The 21,990-nt window shown below is 23.7% G+C and overlaps 1 protein-coding gene across 2 annotated transcripts in view; it reads left to right on the top strand.

Annotated features, from left to right (window-relative positions):
- LOC109609472 (synaptic vesicle glycoprotein 2B) overlaps positions 1 to 21,990 on the top strand; it is a 37,060-nt gene that overhangs the window by 3,167 nt on the left and 11,903 nt on the right. The window contains exon 1 of one of the 2 annotated variants that reach the window (XM_020026135.2): positions 18,288 to 18,446. The exons of the other annotated variant lie outside the window; for it this stretch is intronic. The gene's annotated coding sequence lies outside the window, so the exon portion shown is untranslated. Of the gene's footprint in view, positions 1 to 18,287; positions 18,447 to 21,990 lie in introns of those variants that run through there. 2 annotated transcript variants of the gene reach the window in all.

Genomic DNA, 21,990 nt, shown 5'->3' with positions numbered 1-21,990 from the left:
GACAAACTATTGAACCAGTCTATTTATATTCCAGCATCAATGGAACTGAGAAATTTGTGTGTTTGGTAGAGGAAAATTCGACGGGTACGATAATTAAATTATAACGAATTCGACGAAAATGACTAACGTATCGTCGTCACTGACGAAATTTTGCAGACGAACTCGTTAACGTTTTAATTGTGAAACAATTAACATCGTTATTAGTTTATTACTTCTTCAAAAACACACACACATGACCGTTTACTATGTAATCCGTAGTACGGATTACACCTAAAACTGGAATCATTAGTACGTCAATCATTTTTGGCGTATCTAATGTACGTGTTCCTCTATTCCTGAAATTGTTGATTTATAATTGACCATTCACTGGTTTTAGTTCCAATTGATTTTGTGGTTTACCGCTAAAGTGACTAGTTTTCGCTGATTTACAATTTACTCAAACGATGCCATTTGATTACGATGAAATTTGATTGGGGTAGGTTTATGATTATTTATTAAAAAGCACAAAATTACAGTGGCTACTTCTATTTTTGAATAGCAGATTCTGATTTAAATGGTATAATTTTCTTAGTTCCAGTAACTTGTTTTAAAACCATTTTTATCTTCCATGTAGTACTACGATTTTTGGCACAATGTTTTTATGAGTACCTCTATTCCTGAAGTTGTTAATTACATTTTTTTATTGAGTAATATTTTTCTAGTATAATATTTAATTTACTAACGATGATATTTGGTGACAATGACGAAGAAATTTGAATGAGCAATGTCTCTTTTGGAACAGCCAGTACTATTAGAACAATTTCTTTGAATTACAAATGATTTTATTGTATTTTATGTAAACAAATTCAAATTAATTTGATTTAAATGGTGTTTTATTCTTAGTTCTTCTACGTTTCTATTTGAAGTTATATCCTTTGTAATATGTTCTAAAACCATTTTTATTTTTAGTACATCTATAATTTTGGGCACACTTAATTATGTACATGTTTCTCTATTCCTGAAGTTGTTAATTACATTTGATAATTCAATAGTTTTAGCTCCATTTGATTTTGTGGCGTTATCCTAAAGTCACTTATTTTTCATGCATTTAATTTACTAAAATAATGCTATTTGGTGATGATGACGAAGAAATTTGAATGAGTAATATCTCTTCTGGAGCAAGCCAATATTATTTGAACAATTTCTTTAAATTACAAATGATTTTATTGTATTTTAAGTAAAGAAATTCAAATTAATTTGATTTAAATAGTGATTTTTTATTAGTTCTACATTTCTCTTTGACCTAAAGTTTGTAATCTCTTTTAAAACCATTTTTATCTTTAGTATGTCAATCATTTTGGGCTCATTTAATGTATGTACGTGTTTTTCTATTCCTGAAGTTATTAATTACATTTGATAATTCAATGGTTTTAGCACCATTTGATTTTGTGGCTTCATCTTCGCGTCATTTATATTTCTTGTATTTAATTTACTAAAATAATGCTATTTGGTGATGATGACGAAGAAATTTTAATGAGCAATATCTCTTCTGGAGCAAACCAGTATTATTTGAACAATTTCTTTGAATTACAAATGATTTTATTGTATTTTATGTAAAGAAATTCAAATTAATTTGTCTTAAATAGTGATTTTCTATTAGTTCTACATTTCTCTTTGACCTAAAGTTTGTAATCTCTTTTAAAACCATTTTTATCTTTAGTATGTCAATCATTTTGGGCTCATTTAATGTATGTACGTGTTTTTCTATTCCTGAAGTTATTAATTACATTTGATAATTCAATGGTTTTAGCACCATTTGATTTTGTGGCTTCATCTTCACGTCATTTATATTTCTTGTATTTAATATACTAAAACGATGTCATTGGGTGATGATGACGAAAAAATTTGAATGAACAATATCTCTTTATCTTATTAATCTGTTTTAAAACCATTTTTATCTTTAGTACATCAATCATTTTGGGCACATTTAATTATGACCAGTTCCTCTATTACTGAAATTGTTTGTTACAATTATCCATTCACCGGTTCTAGTTCCAATTCATTTTGTAGTTTATTTTCTAAAGTGACTAGTTTTTGGCAGATTTAATTACAACCTAAAGTTCCATAGTTTTTACCCCATTTTAAAATTTAGTACGTCAATCATTTCTGGCGTATCTAATATACGTGTTCCTCTATTCCTGAAATTCTTGATTAATGAGAGGCTCATTCACTTATTTTCACTCACCAATTGATTTTGCGGCTTACGACTAAAGTGACTCATTTTTCGGGGGATTTAATTTATTCAAACCGTGTCATTTGATAACGAGGAAATTTAAATTTTTTATAACTTGACTGGAATTAACTGGCTCAATTTCTTATCTTTGTAATTTGTTTAAATTATTTTTTTCTGGCATAAATTACAGTTTATTGGTGTGTACACTCTTTCATTTAAAGTATAACTTCTCCTATTTTCCATTGCTTATGATTGTAGTAGAAATTGACTCATGGTATCAACTCATCACCAACATGAGCTTAAGCAAATCACCTTATTTAGTGACGTACTGTAACTGATTGAACGTCATAAACAACTTCCAGAATTATTTCTAGACAACAACATTTTAATACCATAACCGACAATTTTAGAAACAATAAAAAAATAAAGTAAACGCCTGTTAAATGTAGTGTCAATAGTATAATGAACGAACACATCTACTCTAAGCATCGATTGATTTAATTAGCGCCTCTTTTGTGTGAACTTTAATGACCATGGAAAGTGGTAAACAAGAGAAGTAAAAAATAAATAGTCTTAAAAGGGACACGTTTCATTCTTTATTCCCCAATTGTCGATGAGTGTTATTTCCGGACGAGCGTGTTAATTGAACGTGAATCGGATCCCGGGCATCTTATTGACGTTGACTGACTGAACTATCTATCGGTTTATTGACGGAGATTTCTGTCGTACACGGTAGAATTCCGATTGAAATGTACAAACAATACGTACGTGGATGGACAGTCGGCTAGTTAAAGTTAAGAATTCATATCAACGGCCATAGCAATTTGTCTATCTGTTGTAATTTGTTCATTACTGGCTGCTGTGATATAAGATACTGTCAGTGTTCATCCTTACACGACAACAGAGAGGTAGTCCTCACAACATTATTATTATTATCATTTCTTCTTGCAATCCATCTGGGTTTAGAGTGAATTCCGGGACAAATGGTGAAGGAATACGTATTCCGGCCAGGGAGAATTCATATTATTATTATCATTTAACAACGCAGTGCCTCAACAAGACGGTTTCAGTCTAATTTGTGTCAATATAAGATATAAAGGAAACGGACTTTTATGTCGCCTTTCATGAACAATTTAGATTACGTCTTAATTTTAGGTAAGTTTATTTTTTTAACCTTATAACAATGTTCATTCTTTCTTTGAGAGAAAACCGCATTTTTATTGTTTAAACTAATGTTTGATAGTTTTGTTAGGGGTACATTAGTTCCAGTGCTTTTTTTATTAATTCCACTTAATTATTTTCTTATTATAAAAAAAATATTTATTTTAATAAATTCTTTGTTTTTTAAATATCACTACTTTTCCTGATTGTAATTACAACATATTTCGATATCATATTGTGTGTTTGTTCACTTGTTTTCAATGTATTATTAATTAATTATTTATTTATGAGATTATTTAATTAACAACAAAAAATGTGTTTCAGAAGTGCTAAATTATTTTTAAATTTGAATTAGATAATTTTAATTACATTTATTTTATTAACATATTAATAATCATTTCTGCTAGTTTTGTGCTAATTTTTGTAAATAGTTACATTTATTTATATTTTTCGATAAAATTTAATTTCTAATTTAAAATATTTATTATGAATGTACATATTTATCTCGTATTATTTTTTATTTCAATTACAAATTATTATTTTTTTAATATATGTAATATTTAAACTTTTATATGTATTGGAAATTCGATTTTTTACTTGATTTCATAAATAATTCTTATGATTCATTATGTTATTTTGTTTTTGAATCGTTTTCAGTAAATATATTGCTGTCTTTTTTGTAGTTTGAAAATGTAAATATGGTTTTAAACTTGTTTTTGAAATAATATTTATTAAATAATTATAATAATGTACGTTTTTATGGACAAGAAAAGAAAAAAATACATTTTTTAAGTATATTTCTTCTAAATATGATAAATATTTAACGATTTTTATCATTTATAAATATTTTTTTCCATTAAAATGTGATAAAAATGCAATATTTTGTTAATTTATTTATTATTTTATTTGACTGAAATTATCTATTTTATTAATTTTATTCTGAATTTGATTTTTTTAAACAATTCTAAATAAAAAGTATGAAAATAAAATTATATAATATTTTTTACTATTCGTAAATATTTTTCTCCATTAAAAAATTAATTTCTTAAGGTAATTATTAATTTATTTTATTTTTTAACTTATTTCTGACTGTAATTTTCTTAACAAATCTAATTTAAAAATATGAAAATCAAGACTAAAATGATTAATTTAATATTTTTTATTATTTGTAAATAATTTGTTCCATTAAAAAATGAAATATTTCAATGTTTTATGATATTTGTTTATTGTCTTATTTTCTTGGGAGTATATATTTTATTAACTTAATCCTAAAAGTGATTTTTTCAAAAATACTGGATGTATTTTCTGAATAAAAACTATGAAATCATTGTCAAAATTGATTTTTCTAATATTTTTGTTCATTTGTGTATATTTTCATCCATTAGAAAAACCAACATTTCAGTATTTTTTATTATGTTTATTAATTTATTTATTTTATTTCATAAAATATCTATTTTATTAACTTTTTTTAGTTTATTTTTGAACTATCTGATTAAAAAATATGAAAATCAAATTTAAAATTGATTTTTCTAATATCTTTTATAGTTTATAAATATTTTTTTTCATTAGGCAATTAAATATTTCAGTATTTTTTATTATTTCTATTTATTTATTATTATTATTTATTTATTTATTATTATTTCTTTTGATAACTTATTTCAGTAAAAATTAGATGTATCCTGATTGAAAAGCATGAAATCAAATTTAAAAATGATAATGATGTTTATAAAATTGATGGTACTGTGTAGTAATTAATTTTTTATCAAATATATACATTTTTTTCTTTTTAATATGTCGTTTTATATTTAAATATTACAGATATGAATTAGAAAAAGCTGAATTGTGATTTGCGGTTTGAACAAATTTAAATAAAAAATGGCGACAAACAAATAATATGCTACTAAAAAACTAATTCAAAATATTTATTGTATTTATTGTTGCAATTGGGGATTTCTGCAGTCCAGTAAACAATCAATAAAATGACGTTTATTAAAGTTTGTCAAAAACATGCTTTGATCAAAACGGTCACCTTCAATTAAAACTAAACTTTGTCATAAATATATCTTAAAAAATCGTTAAAAATTGTTTTAGTGCACATCTTACTGAAAAGTAAATTAATTATCATTTTTAATTAATTCAATTTGTAAAAATTGAGTACGACGTCTCTGTACCGTATTATTCCATAATCAAATTGTTATCGAGACTGATAAAGTTGGTGTTATATTTATATACAATTTTTTATTGTTTAAAGTATTGATGTTGATATTTGAGTACGCTTTAAGAACAATGTAACTAACAATAATACGATAAAGTAATGAAGTGGACAAAGATCATTGATAACTTGTCTTATGTACACCAGACATTTTACATACATACTCAATTTTAGGCAGCGTATCTCAAAAAATCAGACTCGTAATGTGGGAAATTTTTGCTTTTACTTCTTAACACTTAAACAGAGGGGTAGTTTTTGAATGGATCAGAATATCGACCTCGAATGAAAGCCAGTTTTAATAAAATTTAATAAAATATTTGTTAAATGACAATACCAATTTTGAAATGAAATGAAAAATTATATTAAAAAAGAGAAACTGATTATTAATTTGTTATTTTCTAAATTAGAAAATTAAAAAAATAATAAATATTTCTACTGCAAAAGAAACAAAAAATAATTATAACAAAATTAATTCTATAAATTCCAAAAATATATATATTTTTTTAAGATAATAGATAATAATAAAAATTTAATTTGTGGGAATAAGTGAGTGCCAAATAAACTCCTGGTTAGATTATTTATATATTTTTTTGAGTTGAATACATTATTCTTCTAATTAATGTCTACATTAATTTTTTATAAATTTAACATATTATTTTTTGTCTTAGTTTGGCTTTTTTGTTTGTTATATTTTATTATTATTATTAATAGTTTTAATAATATGTAAAAAATTAATTATTTAAAGAAAATAAAAATTCTATTTATATTAAAAGATTATTTATTTAACACATTATTTTTTATTTTAGTTTTGTTTCTCTGTGGTGTATATAAGTTTTTAAAAATACTATTTTATAAATAATAATCAAAATCCGATTTGGGGTGATAAATGATACAGAGAGGTACTAAAAAGTCCTCTCCTAATAATTTTTAAATTTAATAAATGGATGAAAGCCATCTTTGTTTTTAATAAAATCTGTTGACCCCAAATAAATTCTTCGTTAGGTTACAATACTATTTTTGAGGTAAATGTATTTCTTAAAGAATACATAAAAGAAAAATTAAATTAAAAAAAGAAAATGTTAAAATTGAGAAATTTTTTACTTTACAATTTATAATGATTAACATTTTATTTTATTAATTAGAAAAATTAATATAAATTTTCTATGTAAATAATTGAAATATTGAACATTTAAATATTATTACTGTAAAAGAAACAAATAAATTAAATCACTAAATTCCAAACATATAGAAAAACAGTTAACGATTTAAAGAATATAAAATTGAAACGAGATATACAGGGGGTCGTAAAAGTTTCCCCCTGATAACTTTTGAATGGAACAAAATATCAACCTTGAATAAAAACCGTGTAAAATTTTGTCATAAAATTGACATGTTCAAATTACTCAGTACCATGGACAATATCAACTATTTTTAATGGAAAAAGTGGTCTTGTGATACCTCATTTAAAAGGTATTTTTATTCTCTATTAAATGTCATTTTGCTGGTTAAATCGGATGAGTAGTTACGGTGTTATGAGTGATTCATTTAATGTGTTAGATAAACTTCCTAAAAAAAGATATTTTAGCTCTATATTTTAACAACTGAAGACTTCTGACTTTTTGGGGTTTATAATGGTTATAAGGAGGGGGGAACTTTTTACGACCCCGTTGCATATTCGTTGCGTACATAAAGTGGGTATGTTCGAGCATGTTACACTTTGACATTTCAACAAGCCCAGATTGACGGTAATCGTGTCATAAAGAAAAAACCGATTGAGAAAACGAAAGCTTCCTGTTTTTGCCCAACGAACGCGCGTCACAAACTGACACCGAAAAGATTTTATTAAAAAAAATTAGTAATTTTATAATCGGCGGTTGTGTGTGTGTGCCTTCCTTCAATCGTCGTCCGTTAGTCGTCGGTTTCTGCCTCATTTTGGCCGTAAACGGCAGGAAATTCAGTAGGCAGTACTTAAATTTAATTAACTAATTTTATAAACACACTGACAATCAAGATTAGAGCTTTCACATTACACCCTCTCGACGACTGTGTACACACAGTTTTGGTACGTGCAATAAACAAAAATATTAAGCGTATAACCTTAATAGACGACCATGTTCGTCGGTGGCCGCAAATTGAATGGGCGTTCGACAATCGCAAATATTATTTACTAGATCACCGACATAGTAAATCATTAACGAAAACTCAGATACCGCTTGTTTTTATTCATAATTAAAAACATGTTGTTGTGTGGTAGTTTAAGTAGATAATGTTTATTATAAATACAAATCGACTTGCAGAATGCTTTTATTGAGGTGTGTACTATGCTCCTAAATAAATTTCGCATAAGTGCTATTTAAGTTTTATTGGGTGTGTTGCATTGTTGTTACGAATTTTTATCGCCATCTAAATATATATTTTTTTATATATAAATATTTTGAGTATGTATACCATATATAACTTGCAGATAAGAAATAAATAAGAAGTTTATTAAATGTACATGTTGAATGAACATGAAACAATATCATTTCTTAACCATAATCACTAATATCAATTCTGAACAATTATAACTAAAAATAATCATAATTGTTATTACTATTATTTATTATGCTTGTTTTTTATTTTCTAATATTTTTCAAATATATTTACTAATAAATATTAAAATTATAATTTATTTTTCATATATTTTATAAACATAAAATGAAAAATTTTTGATCCTATAAATAAAAAAATACAAACAATTCAATTTTTGTAAAATTTGTCTAATTTATACTTAGCTTATATTTATTAATTATCACTTTTGCTTTAAATAATATATATAATTTTATTATTTATGATAAAAGAAAATATTAGTTATTTATTAATCGTCTAAATCACTTTTTATCTCTAAAGTTAACATAATTAAATTACTTTAGATAGAGCAAATTGTACAAATATTACAAAAAAAAAATATTTTTCCATGACATAAAACAAAAATACAAAGAAATTCATATTTCCTGTATTTTGTATTTGTTGAAAATAAATTATACTCACCAAATTATTGATTTTTAATTTTGAACATTTCCAAGAAAGTACTAGAAAATTATTATTTACTGAATTTTGTTTTAAATATCATAATTTTTTTAAATTATGGCAGTAACAAATATTTTATTTAATATTTTTTTCAATATTTTTTATTCTATAAAATACAAATTAATTATATTATTTTATTATATTACCTAAAATTCTAAATTATTCTTCGACTTTTAAATTAGATTTGCATTAGATTTTGTATATATTAAAAGCAATCTCATCAGAATATTTATATATATTATATTTATATTTTACTTATATTTATATATATTATATATATATATATATATATATATATATATATATAACTATATATTATATATATAATATTATAGTTATAATAAAACAGTTTTTATTTATGACAGAAATATTTATAATTTGTTTAAGATGAAGCTATTTTTTATATATGGGAGTAAAATTCGTTTATTTTCATTATGTTTTTGTTATATTACAACCATTACTTTTTTGTATTTTTTTTCAAGAGAACAGATTAATTATCATATTTTATTTATATATATTCTTTTATTAAATTGCTTAAAATCCTAAAATTAATGTATTTAAATAAATTTATTCTTTTTTTGTATTTTTTTTTTATTTTTCAGTGTTTGTCAAATAATTTCTGTTCATGTAATTAAGCAAAAAATCATTCTTCTATATTTTATGTATGTTGAAAGCAATTTATACTCAAAAAAATATTAATTTTTCACTTTTATTTATATTATTATATTTTTGAAAAAAATACTAACAAAACATATTTTTTTTTTATTTTATTTAAAAGAAAATATTAATTTTTATTTATGTCAGCAAGAAATATGAATAATTTGTTTAAGATGGCAGTAAAATTTATTTAATTTCTTTATGTTTTTTGTTATATTACAAATATTATTTTTATTCAAGAAAATACAGAGTAATTATTATATTTTGTTTATATATATTCTTTTTTCTAAAATCCTAAATTATTCTTCGTCTTTAAAATTAATATATTTAAATTAATTTATTTGTTTGTTATATTTTATTATTTTCCAATGTTTGACAAATATTTTCTGTTCACGTAATTAAACAAAAATAAAAAAAAATATTTTTTCTATATTTTGTATATGTTGAAAACAATTTATACTCACCAAAATATTATTTTATCACTTTTATTACTTTATGACAATAAATATAGAAAAATACTGAAAAAAAACTATTAGAGAATATTATTATATATATATCATTTTATTTTCTGTAATAAGATCTATTAAATATTGATATATTTAAATTAATTTATTATTTTATATATTATGATCTATTGTTTTCCAACATTTACCAAATATTTAAAAAAATAAATAATAAATAAATAAATAAATAAAAATTTTCATAGGGCAACTTATAAAAATCAATATAGAAATTTATTTATCTTTCTTCCTCATTTTTAATTAGTTATTGTAATTTTTCATATATTTTATATTTACAAAAAGTTAAATAATATTGAAATATTGAAAGTAACACAAAATATTAATTTATAACTTATTTTAAACACACACATTTTAAAAAATAATGAAAAAGAATACGAGTTTTTACATTTTGTTTTTCTATTATTTTCAATATATATATCTTAAAGTAAATATCCTTAAAAATGTATAAATAATTTCCTTAACTTTTTTTTTAGAAAAATAAATTAATAACACGTTTATATATTTACTCTGTAATATAAATAACTGTTTAAAAATATTTATAATTAACAACAGATATTTTTTTTTTATATATTTTTAAAACTGTGTCCCAACATTATCAAAAAAGCAATATAATATCGGGCTTATTGAAAAAAATATTTATTACCAAGAACTTGCCAAAATTTATTGTTATTATTTTGCATATTCCTGTGTTTTGGTGGTGTCCATCGTTCTATTTCGACAAGAACGTTAATGAACCTATTTGCTGGGTTTATTTTCGACGTTTCTTAACGGGATTTGGGACAGGTGATAATATTCGTGTTGCGTTATCCAAGGCTCCATTATTTCCATAAACCTCATAACACTTATTTATAAACCCAATGCTGTTAGAATTAGAATTATAGAAATAACCAGGATGAATATAAACAAGGCCGGGACCGAACCGTCATTGATTATCAAAAATATAATCTCCGGCTCAGTTGACTAGATCGAGATTATAATTTTTATCGGACACACTTAATTTGCGACGTGCCCAATTACGAATCATTTGTTTGATCGACGGAAACTGAGCGGTAAGCAAGAAACGTTTCTCACGCTTTGACGGCTTGCATCAGCACATCCCCAAAAAGTTGCGCGACATTTTAACCATTGCAGCGGTCTCGGGATCGTCGAGCCTATTTGTGTTGCGGCCTTGACATGCTAAGATGTCACCTTGAAAACAAAACGAAGATGCGCGACAGTGCAACGGCCACCGCATCAAAAAAAAAAAAAAAAAGAAAAAATACGCAGTCCTCAAAGTTTCAATATTTTTAATTAATAGATTTTTTCATCAAGAATTGAGTAAATTGAGAACAACCTCAATTGGGCATATAAAATAATAATAATAAAAAAAATATTTTTTTAAAGATTTATTCATTTTTTTAAATATTTATGGAAGAGAATAAATTAGTGAGAAGTGAATTTTCTCAATTGAATGTTATAAATAAACAATAAAATAATTATAATAAATTTTATTGAAAAAAGTGAGTATTGAGTATTTTTGTTGAAATATAAAAGAGATAGATAGATATTTTATAGAAAAAAAAAAAATAATTTTGAGAAAAATTGTTTTATTAAAAATATTTTTTTTTTTTAAATTTCATTTTTCTAAATATTTATGTAAGAGAATAAATTGATGAGAGGTAAATTTTCTCAATTGAATGTTATAAAAATTAATAAAATAATTATAAAAAATATATTTTATTGAAAAAAAGGGAGTATTGAGTATTTTTGTTCAAAATTAAAATAAAATAGATATTATTTAGAAAAAAAAAAATAATTCTGAAAAAAATTGTTTTATTAAAATTATTTTTTTAAGATTTATTCATTTTTCTAAATATTTATGAAAGAGAATAAATTGGTGAGAGGTAAATTTTCTCAATTGAATGTTATAAAAATTAATAAAATAATTATAAAAAATATATTTTATTGAAAAAAAGTGAGTATTGAGTATTTTTAAAGATTTATTTATTTTTATATTTTTTATCTTTAAAAATTTATGTAAGAGTAAGATAAATTGTTAAATTGGGTATTAAAAATAAGATAAAAATATATATTTAAATTTTATTGAGTGTGTTTGTCGCAAACTGAAATAAAATAGATATGTTACAGAAAAAAAAATAATTTTGAAAAAATGTTTTTTATGATTTATTCACTTTTCACCTAAAAATTTATGTAAGAGGTATTGTTAAACTCGAATTAATTGAGTATAATAAAATAATTATAAAAAAATATATATTTTTAAAAAAAATGAGTATTTTTGTTTAAAATTAAATAAAAAAATATAAATAACTAAAATATAAATAAAAATAAAATAAAATAATATATAACATAAATAATTTTGAATTATTTAAAATATGTTTTTTAAGATTTATTATATATTTTTTATTTCTAAAAATTTATGTAAGATAATAAATTGCTAAACTGAAGTTAAACTGTCTCAATTGGGTGTTACAAAAAATAATAAAATAATTATAAAACATATATTTTATTGAAAAAAAATGACCATTGAGTATTTTTGTCTCAAATTAAAATAAAATAGAGATTTTATAGAAAAAAAAAGTAATAATAATTTTAATTTAATTTATTAAAAATATTTTTATGAAGATTTTTTTATTTTTATATCTTTTTAGCTCTAAACATTCTTGTAAGAGAATAAATATTTTATAAAAATCAAATTTCAAATTAATATAGAATGTGATCTTCAACGTCCTTAAACAGAAAAGTTCCATGTTAAAAATACAAATTAATAAATTAATTAAAAAAAAATCAATTTTTTGTATATTTTTAAATATGGATGACACATATTTTAATATTTGAACGTTTGTTAAAAAAATGAATGAAACATATTTAAAATATATGATTCTTCACGTGGTTCTTTGTTAAGATGTTTTCCAATATAGATAATTGTAAATGTCAAAAAGTATCAAATATCAAAACTAGTTACGCCTTTTTTGCCTGTTTGTCATTTGATACTTTTTGATGGTTTAATTTTATGGACAAGTAAACAACCCAAAATTTGTTTTTTCTGCTTTAACCTAAATTCTTAAATTTATATGAAGTTCTTTATTTTTTATTATTGGCCAATTTATCAAACAGTAAAGTAAACTAACATGATATTATTTTAATAAAAGATAAAGAAATTCATAATTTCAACTCAAGTTTATTATTTTAAAATTATTTCATGGTATCAGGCCAGTAATGCATATTTGCATTTTCCCACCATTCAAAATTCATATCATATATTCTAAGAACAGATTATTAATTGCTTATGAATTAATGAATAGTTATTACAGAAAAATCAACAAAGAAAATAATTGATAAACAAAATTTTTATTTAATAAACATAAAAGTGAATTAGTCTATATTTATTTTATATTTTATATGTGATTTAAATTTTTTATTAGTTTAAACCAGTCTTAATAGTTAAATAGTTCTAAATAAAATTAATCTTTTCATTCATAGTATTTAAATAATGCTTTTTTAATTTATATTTTATGTATATATTGACTTGTGATAAAAATATAAATAAATTTCTCATTCATTTTTATTAATCTGTATCATTTATTTATAGCATTATTTTTGAATAATTTAATTAATGTTGAAAATATAATTTTTATAAATATTTTCTTAAAAGTTTATGTTAATTGGTGATTATAGTAAGTATTATCTAAAAATCTACTTAACTAATTAAAAAATATATTCAAATCTATTCATAAATATTCAAATTTATTGATTTTTATTCAATTTTGAAATTAGGATATTTATCCTTGAACAGTTATCAGGAAATATTCCCCAATGCTTGAATTAAAATTGAGGATTTTATTATTAAAATAAAAATTTACAAGTCGTTCATTCCCACCGACGTTGTGTTATTGTATGGTACTACATAGTACCAAACAGTCTCTGCAGCACTACGTTTCCCACAGTCAAAAAATCCCTGATCAATCAATTTTCGGCCATCTGACTGCAATAAAATAATTATGCGATTGGCCACCCCTCCTCAATCGACAATCCAAAATCGTCAATCGGCCTATAAATGCCCAAGAATTGAGGTATTTTCAATTTTAGTACCCAAACGCTGATTACCGATATCGTTTCTCGAGCACTTCGTCTCTTGGATCGTTTTATTGTTAGTCCGGGTGGTGATCTGTGCATATTATCTTCCGTGTTCCCCGTTTTGTTTCGGCGTGCGCCTATTTTTGGTTTCGGAAAAATCAAAAAAAGAAAAAAAAATTCGACGATCTCGCGTGAAGTTTCGTGATATGTAAGTTATCGCTGTTTGTTTTTGTTGCATTTGTTTGAATGTAAGATTGTTGTTTACATTTTTTTTCGATAATGTTTAAATAGTCCAAACAATGTTGTTTAATTCAATATTGATTGGTATTTAGAAATATTAAATCACACGTTCAGTCCCTATCAATAATTGGTACAATTCCTGTTTATTTTCACTAATCACATTTTTATACTGTTTTATTATGTGCCATGCGTAATCTTGTTTGTTTTGATGTTCGTGTTCTTTTAGATACCGTAAATGAGCTTGAACTGTTTGTCATTGTCAATGGTGGTAAAAAAAACTTTTGTTTCTTTGTCTTCACTGACATTTACTTAAAAATATATATCTTTCTTCTCTGGAGGTATTAATAAAATATTATTAAAATTGTGACGTTACGAAATTGTGAATCTTGTGCTGTGTGGGTTTTGTATGAACAGGAACTAAAACGTGGGACAAAATGAGTTGCTATTTGAATGATAAACTTGATGAACTCGTAAGTGATAGTTGTTTCAATAACATAAATAACAAAGTTAAGACATCCCTTATATTTTTCTAATTGATTAAAATTGTCTTGGTACTATACATTTGGAAAAAAAGTTGTCATTAAAGAAGAATCAGACTAAAATTGTTTTGAAATATTTTTGAAAACACAAATTTACGATTAAAGGAACATGACAAATAATCACCAAAACAAGTTAGATATTTTCTACAAAGATGGTGACGCTTATGGCGAAATCCCAAAAAATTCAAGATGTCTCTTTTATTTTTTCTGAATAACTATAATTTATTGATATATTCTTGAAAATACATTGTTATAATCAAAGAAAAATGATCAATAATGTTTGTAAAAGGTTTAAAAACAAGTTGACAACTTCTGAGAAGTTGATGATGCTAAAAACAAACTTCCAAAAAGATATTCTTTATAATTTTCTATTTAACTAAAACACAAATTTGCAATCAAAGCAGAGTAACTAATTATTCACCTTTCATGAAGATGATGATACTAAAAAAACCCAAAAAGATAAATATGAGAGATTTCTTTTATATTTCTGGTTAACTATAATTTAATGGTATATTCTCGAAAACACAATCTTTCAATCAAAGAGAAATAACTAATAACGTTTGTAAAAATTTTCAAACCAAAACTGTATATTTTGATAAGTAGTAAAAAATGTTGGGCGCCATATAAGAAGTTAACGGCAAAATCACAAAAGTATATTCTTTATATTTTCTAAAAAAACTAAAAGTTTTGATATAATTTTGAAAACAAATTTATAATCAACCAATTATTAACAAACAAGTTGCTTACCTTCTATGAAGATGGTAATGGTAAAGGAAAAGCCCAAACAGATAAATAAAAGCTATATCTTTTACTTTTGTGGTTAACTATAATTTATTGGCATATTTTTGAAAACACAATGTTTTAATCAAAGGAAATGACTAATAACTTTTTTAAAATTTTCATAGCAAAATCATGTATTTTGAGAAATAGTAAAAAAAGTTGAGCGCCATTTAAGAAATTATTGATACTAACGACAAAATCCCAAAAATATATTCTTTATAATTTTGTAATTAACTAAAAATTTTGATATAATTTTGAAAACACAAATTTATAATCAAGGAAGAATAACCAGTTATTAACAAATAAGTTGGTTACCTTCTATAAAGATGGTGATGCTAAAGCAAAAGCCCAAAAAGATAAATATAAGATATATCTTTTATTTTTCTGGTTAATTATAATTTATTGGTATATTCTTAAAAACACAATGTTTTAATCAAAGGAATGGACTAATAACGTTTGTAAAAATTTTCAAAACAAAATCATAAATTTTGAGAAATAGTAAAAAAAGTTGGGCACCATTTAAAAAATTATCGGTGCTAACGACAAAATCTCCAAAATACATTTTTTTATAATTTTCTAATTAACTAAAAGTTATAATATAATTTTGAAAACACAACCAAGAAAGAATAACTAATTATTAACAAACAAGTTGGTTACCTTCCATGAAGATGGTGATACTAAAGAAACCCAAAAAGATTAATATGAGACATCTATTTTATTCTTCTGGTTAGCTATAATTTATTGGTATTCTTGAAAACACAATATTTTAATCAAATAAAAATCTAATAATCTAAATTTAAGAAATTGTATAAAAAGTTGGGCGCCATTTAAGAAGTTATTGGTGCTAACGACAAAATCCCCAAAATATATTCTTTATAATTTTCTAATTAACCAAAAATTTTTATATAATTTTTAAAACACAAATTTACAATCAAGGAGGATAACAAATTATTAACAAACAAGTTGGTTACCTTCTATAAAGATGGTGATGTTAAAGCAAGGCCCCAAAAAGATAAATATAAGACATCTTATTTTTCCGGTTAACTATAATTTATTGGTATATTCTTGAAAAAACAATGTTTCAATCAAGGCGAAATGACTAATAATGTCTGTAAAAATTTTCAAAACCAAACCATATATTTTGACAAGTAGTAAAAAAAGTTGGGCGCCATTTAAGCAGTTGTTGATGTTAACGGCAAAATCTCAAAAAAATATTATTTATAATTTTCTAATTAACTAAAAATTTTGATATAATTTTGAAAACACAAACTTACAAACAAGGAAGAATAACCAATTATTAACAAATAAGTTGCTTACCTTGTATGAAGATGGTGATACTAAAGCAGAAGCCTAAAAATATAAATATAAGTCATATCTTTTATTTTCTGGTTAACTATATTGTTAATATATTCTTGAAAACACAATGTTTCAATCAAACAGAAATGACTAAAAACGTTTGTAAAAATTTTCAAAACCAAACCATATATTTTGACAAGTAGAAAAAAAAAGTTGGGCGCCAATTTAAGAAGTTGTTGATGATAACGGCAAAATCCCAAAAAAATATTATTTATAATTTTCTAATTTACTAAAAATTTTGACATAATTTTGTAAACACAAATTTACAATCAAGGAAGAATCACTAATTATTAACAAACAAGTTGGTTACCTTTTTTAAAGATGATGATGCTAAATCAAAAACCCAACAAGATGAATATCAGACATCTCTTTTATTTTTCAGGTTAACTTTAATTTATTGGTTAACGTTTTAATCAAAGGCGTTTGTAAAAATTTTCAAAACAAAACCATATATTTTGACAAGTAGTAAAAAAGTTGGGCGCCATCTAAGAAGTTATTGGTGCTAATAGCAAAATCCCAAAAATATATTCTTTATAATTTGCTAATTAACTAAAATCGCAAATTTACAATTAAGGAGGAATAATAAATTATTACCTTCTATGAAAATGGTGGTGCTAAAGAAAAACACATCTTATTTTTCTGGTTAACTATAATTTATTGGTATATTTATTCTTGAAAACATAATATTATAATCAAAGAAAAATGACTCATAATGCTTGTAAAGTTTTCAAAACAAAACAATATAATTTGGCAACCAGCAAAACAAGTTAGGTACCTTCTAAGAAGTTGGTGGTGCTTACGGTAAAACCCCGAAGATATTTTAAAACTTCCTAATTAACTACAATTGCCGTGTTTTAATTACAAATTTACAATCAAACAAAAAACAAAACAAGTTGGTTATGTAGTAAAAATATGGTGATGCTAATGGCAAAATTCCAGAAAGATAAATTAAACCATTCTTTATATTTCACTAGTTAACTATAATTCCTTGCTAGGTTTTCTAAGTCACAAAGTCACAGTCAAAGTAAAATGACTAATAATGTTTGTAAAAGTTTTCAAAACAAAACAACATATTTATATATTTTTACAATTAGCAAAACAAGTCGTGTACCTTCTAGGAAGAAGGTGATGAGAGCGGCAAAACCCCAAAAAGATCCGAAAACTTGTGTGCAAACGCACAATCAAGGACACGGACGTTTAGTCGTTTTCGTTTATTCTTAACCGTCAAAATTTCATCGATTATGGATGACGTGCTAATCAATGGGTGACCGATCGTCCGCCACCATCGCCTTGTGACGACGGTGGTGGGTGAGCCGGATATTTTGGCCCGTGCTGATCGCCGTATATCCCCCGTAAATCTCTTAAACACAAATATAAACAAACGCTTATAAGCTAATATATAGATTACAAACCGTACACTGTCCCACCAGACTTGTTGTATTCGTTCGACGGGCGAAAGGTATCAGCGGTATCACCAGCAGGCGCGATCCACGCTTTTGAATATCGAGAGAGGTTTGGAGTTTTGTTGGGCTTGTGTGTCTTCGGTCGCATCGAATTTTGCGATGTGTTTTGTGGCTCTGACTGAGATTTTGTGTTTAGTGAATTATCTTGTAATTTTGTGATATGTAAGTCCATTCTTCTATTATTTTATGTATTTTTTTGTTTTAAGTGTATGTTGGTGTTTAATCGACTATTTGAAATTCAAATTTTCCAAAACGTTTTGCGGTGCTGTTTAGGAAATCTATGTCGTTTTGTTTTATCGCACTTTTTGTGTGTGTGTGTGTTGCTCAATAATAAATTTTCGTTTCGTTTATACTCGAATTATTTCTCTATTAAATTTAAATTATTCAATTTCTTGAATATTTAGATAATTATGCATGATATATTTTAAATTACAAGTGATTAATAAAAACAAGTTATGCACATGAAAATATTTACTTTATAATTATAAATAGTACATCCATTTTAGTAGACAATAAATAGATACTTTATTTTAAAAAAATCCTTTTATTATTTTATTAAATATGAAATAATAAAGGTGGAAACTGGCGAAAATTCACTGTTTTTAAAATATGACTAATTCTTTATTTACGTTACCAATTATTATCTTAACAGGAATTTAATTAGTGCTGCGTTTATCCGATATGTTGTCTATGTGATAATTTACTAAACATTTAGTTATATAATGATAATTATGCGTGGTATAATTAAGAAGCTGATGTTTATTATAACCCAATTGTGTTCTGTTGTTCATTTCAAGCAAAATTGTTTATTAGACATTTATTTACGTGATATTTTCTCTTTATCACACCAACTATAATTAAGCTTTCCACACATTAACAAAAATACGAATAGAAATCTGTTTTTTTTTTTTAAACAAGTATATTATCAATTGTTTAACACCTAGGTGATAATGGTGTTAAATTTTAATTTTGGTAATCCCACTATAAAATTTGCCATATTTAAGACATAATAACCATTTAATTTAATTTAATAATTATTATTTAAATTGTTAATTGCTTTTAAATTGATATACAGTTTTATTTGAGTTCAAAATCCACATGATAAAGTTGTCCGGAAGTTTATTTTAAATTCTGTTAAAAAAACGATATTGTAATTCCATTTTCTATTAAAATCTGTTCATTATTTTTATCATTTATATTTCTAAATATTGTGTATTTTAAAAATACGTTTAAAATAAACAAAGATCAAACAATTTATTAGTATAATTATTAATTTTTAGTGGCGTAATTTACTTTCTATCTTTAGATGTATTAAAATCTATTAAAAAGCTTTTTCACAATACATAAATATTAAAATAAATTCATCAGATTATAAAAATGTGTCCAGAAGAATATTTTACTAGAAAATTATATTTAGATTATTTCTTCTATAAATAATTGTAATATTTATCCAGTTTTATTGAAAAAAATAGGTAGAAATTAATTAAAAAAGATTAATTTATTTCTTATTCCATCTAAAAATCTATCTAGAAGTTTGTGTTATATTAGGTATAAAAAATATGTTAGAGATGAAATATTTTTATTTAAATAAGAATCATTTATTTTTCTTCTTTTAAATATATTAAAAATTTATCCAAAAGTTGGTTTTATCCTGTTACAGCTAAAAAGTATGTTTAGAATATTTCTTTTATGTATAAAGAAGAATTATCTATTCTTACTTCTATTAGATTTATTAAAAATCTGTTCAGAAGTTTATTTTATATTGGGTATTACTAAAAAATTATGTCTAGAATATTAATTTTATGAATAAATGCCATATTTATTCAGTATTATTAAAAAAATAAAGATAGACGAAAAATTTTGAATAAAAGAAGAATTATTTATTTTTTTATTGAGTCTATTAAAAATATATCCAGAAGTTGGTTTTGTCTTGGGTACTACTAAAAAGTATGTTTAGAATATTTCTTTTATGAATAGCTGTAAAATTTATTCAGTATTATTGAAAAAATAAAGAAATATGAAATATTATTAACCAAAAAAAATTATTTATTCTTTCCTCTATTAAATCTATTAAAAATCTGTCCTGAAGTTGATTTTATCTTGGGTATTACTAAAAATTTATGTCTTGAATATTTATTTTATGAATAAATACCATATTTATTCAGTATTATTGAAAAAATTTTGAATAAAAGACGAATTATTTATTTATTTTTTTATTAGATCTATTAATAATATATTCAGAAATTGGTTTTGTCTTGGGTACTACTAAAAAGTATATTTAGAACATTTCTTTTATGAATAGCTGTAAAATTTATTCAGTATTATTGAGAAAATAAATAAATATGAAATATTGTTAACAAAAGAAGAATTATTTCTTCTTTCCTCTATTATATCTATTAAAAATCTGTCCTGAAGTTGATTTTATCTTGGGTATTACTAAAAAATTATTTTTAAAATTTTTGTTTTATGAATAAAAATTATATTTGCCCATTATTATTAAAAAAATAAACATAGATGAAAATTTTTGATAAAAGATGAATGATTTATTTATTCTTTTATTAAATCTGTAATAAATCTTTATCTAGAATCTTACCATGAAACTATGTTTATAATATTTCTTTTATTAATAACTGTAATATTTGTCCAATATTGTTCAAGAAACAAACGAAACTGAATATTTTTTAATATATATATATATATATATATATATATATATATATTAAAAATTTGTTTTATCTTGTGTATTAAAAAAATAAAATATCAAATGTCTCATTTATAATTGTTATTAAACAAAATGAACAAATTCAAAATAATTTGAGATTAATTCTAGAAAATTAAATTTGTTCAGAAGTTTGTTCCATATTTAGAATTCATTCATTATTAATTTAATGTTCATCAAGTGTCATTGCAAAAATAAACAAAGACGAAATAATTTATAGTCACTCTTAATAAAAGAATAATGGTTTACTTCCTTCCTTTAGATTTATCTATCCAGAAGTTTGATCTATCTTTTATGTAACTAAAAAATAGTTTAGATCATTATTGTGACACTCATCGAGTGTCATTAGAAGATAATTAAATATAAAATAATTTGTGGCCATTTCTTTAGTAAATGAAGATTGCTTTGTAGTAATTTATTTTCATAAATTTTAATTATGTGCAAGAAACGATCACCAATCTCAAGATCGATTGAATGCAAATGATGAAATAGAATCGAAAGTGTCATCTTGAGTCAGGTGATCGTAAAGATCTGGACCGTATTAAAACTTTTCCCTATGTGTTAATTTCCATGACAACCGCGTTTGTTTGGATTAACCGTACCAAGGCCAGGTGATCACCAATAAATCATTTTCTGCTGATAAATATGTTCTCTTTTGGAAATAATGTTACCGAGTCCAAATGGGGGAACAGTCGTGTGCACAAGAAAAAGAAATCAACAATTTACTAATAATTCAAAACAGCATTCGACTGTTTATTCGCATTGAACACGTCACATGCAACAAGTTTTATAAGGTAGGTCATCAACAATCCGTAGACAAAAAGCGAAAATATGATGTTAGTTAGCAACGGGGAAACTGAGAAAAAATTCATTAAAACCTTCGATCGTTGAAAATAAATTTACGATCCGCGAAGCATTCAACGTTTCTTCTTCTACTGCGAAAGCTTCTGTCCAATAATATTGATATCTTGGCAAATTAATATCTAA

The sequence above is a fragment of the Aethina tumida genome, chromosome 1, assembly GCF_024364675.1.
Source record: "Aethina tumida isolate Nest 87 chromosome 1, icAetTumi1.1, whole genome shotgun sequence".
Classification (NCBI taxonomy): domain Eukaryota; kingdom Metazoa; phylum Arthropoda; class Insecta; order Coleoptera; family Nitidulidae; genus Aethina; species Aethina tumida.
The sequence above is the reverse complement of the archived record's forward strand: the minus strand, read 5'-3'. Positions and strand labels throughout refer to the sequence as shown.